Below are 2,158 nucleotides of genomic sequence, written 5' to 3'. Positions count from 1 at the left end.
GCTTCTTTTATATGTTCATTAAACAGATACTGTTGGGGTATAATAAATGTCTTAACACTATTTCTGAAATAATTATGATACTATATTAAATTGAGAGACTTTTACAATAGCCATGATAACATAATGCTATTAGACTATTAGAAGTAGACTTCTTTTTTTAAAATTCTGTGGGAGCCAAGGCTGTATTTTGTTGGGTTGGTTTTGTTTTGTTTTGTTTTTTTGTTTTTTTGACACACTTTCTTTTTTTTTAATAACTTTTATTTTGTTATATTAGTCACCATACAGTACATCCCCAGTTTTTGATGCAATGTTCCATGAGTCATTATTTGCGTATAACACCCACTGCACCATGCAATATGTGACTTCCTTAATACCCATCACTGGCGTATCCCAATCCCCCACCCCTCTCCCCTCTGAAGCCCTCAGTTTGTTTCCCAGAGTCCACAGTCTCTCATGGTTCCTTCCCCCTTCTGTTTACTCCCCCTTCATTCTTCCCTTCCTTCTACCAATCTCCCTGCTATTTCTTATGTTCCATAAATGAGTGAAACCATATGATAATTGTCTTTCTCTGCTTGACTTATTTCACTTAGCATTATCTCCTCCAGTCCCATCCATGTTGCACCAAATGTTGGGTAATCGTTCTTTCTGATGGCTGAGGAATATTCCGTTGTATATATGGACCACATCTTAATCCAGTCATCTGTTGAAGGGCATCTCAGCTCCTTCCATGATTTAGCTATTGTGGACAATGCTACTATGAATATTGGGGTGCATATGGCCCTTCTCTTCACTACTTCTGTATCTTTGGGGTAAATACCCAGTAGTGCAATTGCTGGGTCATAGGGTAGCTCAATTTTTAACTTTTTAAGGGACCTCCACACTGTTTTCCAAAGTAGATGTACAAACTTGCATTCCCACCAACAATGTAAGAGGGATCCCCTTACTCCACATCCTCTCCAACATTTGTTGTTTCCTCCAAGGCTGTATTTTGAACTGCATATTTGACCCCTCCATTTGGATTGATTCATTGACCAATCACTTATTACATACCAGGCACAACCCTGGGTACAATTAAATGCTATTAAATATGTCTCATGCCCTCATGGAAATTATTCTAGTGGGAAAGATATTAATCCAATAATAAACACATGAAATTGTACTTATAACAGGCATTTTTTAAATTTAGGATGGGAAGTGCAGATAAGATAGTGGTCAGGCATGAGGGATGGAGGTGAAACTAAGCACAGGTCACAAGGATAGGCAACGGTAACTTATAGACAAAGCAAATGCAAGGTATATTTGCTGCTCAAAGTCATTTTTAATTTTATAAATAAGTGATCTCTGGGAATAATGTCCAAAGCCTTATCTCTGGAAACAAGGGAAAGAAAGTTCTTTATATGAGGGCTTGAGATAAAAATAGAGGAGGGGATTGAAGTAACTGTCGAGCACTTCTAGCACTTTCTGATTCAGACCTATGCAGGAGACATCCTCAATTTTTTTTTCTGTTCTAGCAGTTTGTTAGTTAGTTTCTAAAAGGTCAGATTGACAGGCAGAGGCTTCTAGTTTACTTCCTAAATGTTCAGATTGAAGGGCACATGAGTGGCTCAGTCAGTTAAGTGTCTTATTTCTGGCTTTGGCTCAGGACATAATCTGCCAGATCGCTAGGATCCAGACCCAGGTAGGGCTCTGCACTGTGTGGAATCTGCTTCAGATTCTTTCTCCCTCTCCATCCTCCTCTCCTCCTCCCTGCTCATGCTCTCTCTCTCTCCCTCTAAAATAAGTAAATAAAATCTTAAAAAGTGGTCTGATAGGCAGAATCTTCTACTAGAAGTCTCCTGACTTGAGGGGGTCAGGCCGTGACAATTGGCAATATGAGGGGGTGTAGTAGAGAGAGAGGAGAATGAAGTGAAGCTGGTGAAAAGCTGGGGCTTGGGGATGGGGTTGCACATGAAGGCAATGGGAAATCCCGGGCTGGTTCTGCTGGCTGGGATGGCTAGTGGAGGCCTTACAGAGGCCCAGGACCATCCCCCACCTCCTCTTCTGCTCACCAGAAGTGCCGAGTCTTCCTGCCTTATCTAGGAGCCCTTATTTGGGCCTGGGCTCCAAAAGGCAGTGAAAATAACTGCCTAAAAGAACTAAAATAATTTTAGCCACTAAA

This window comes from Ailuropoda melanoleuca, chromosome 5 (genome assembly GCF_002007445.2).
Source record: "Ailuropoda melanoleuca isolate Jingjing chromosome 5, ASM200744v2, whole genome shotgun sequence".
In the NCBI taxonomy this organism is placed as follows: domain Eukaryota; kingdom Metazoa; phylum Chordata; class Mammalia; order Carnivora; family Ursidae; genus Ailuropoda; species Ailuropoda melanoleuca.
Note: the sequence above shows the minus strand (reverse complement) of the source record.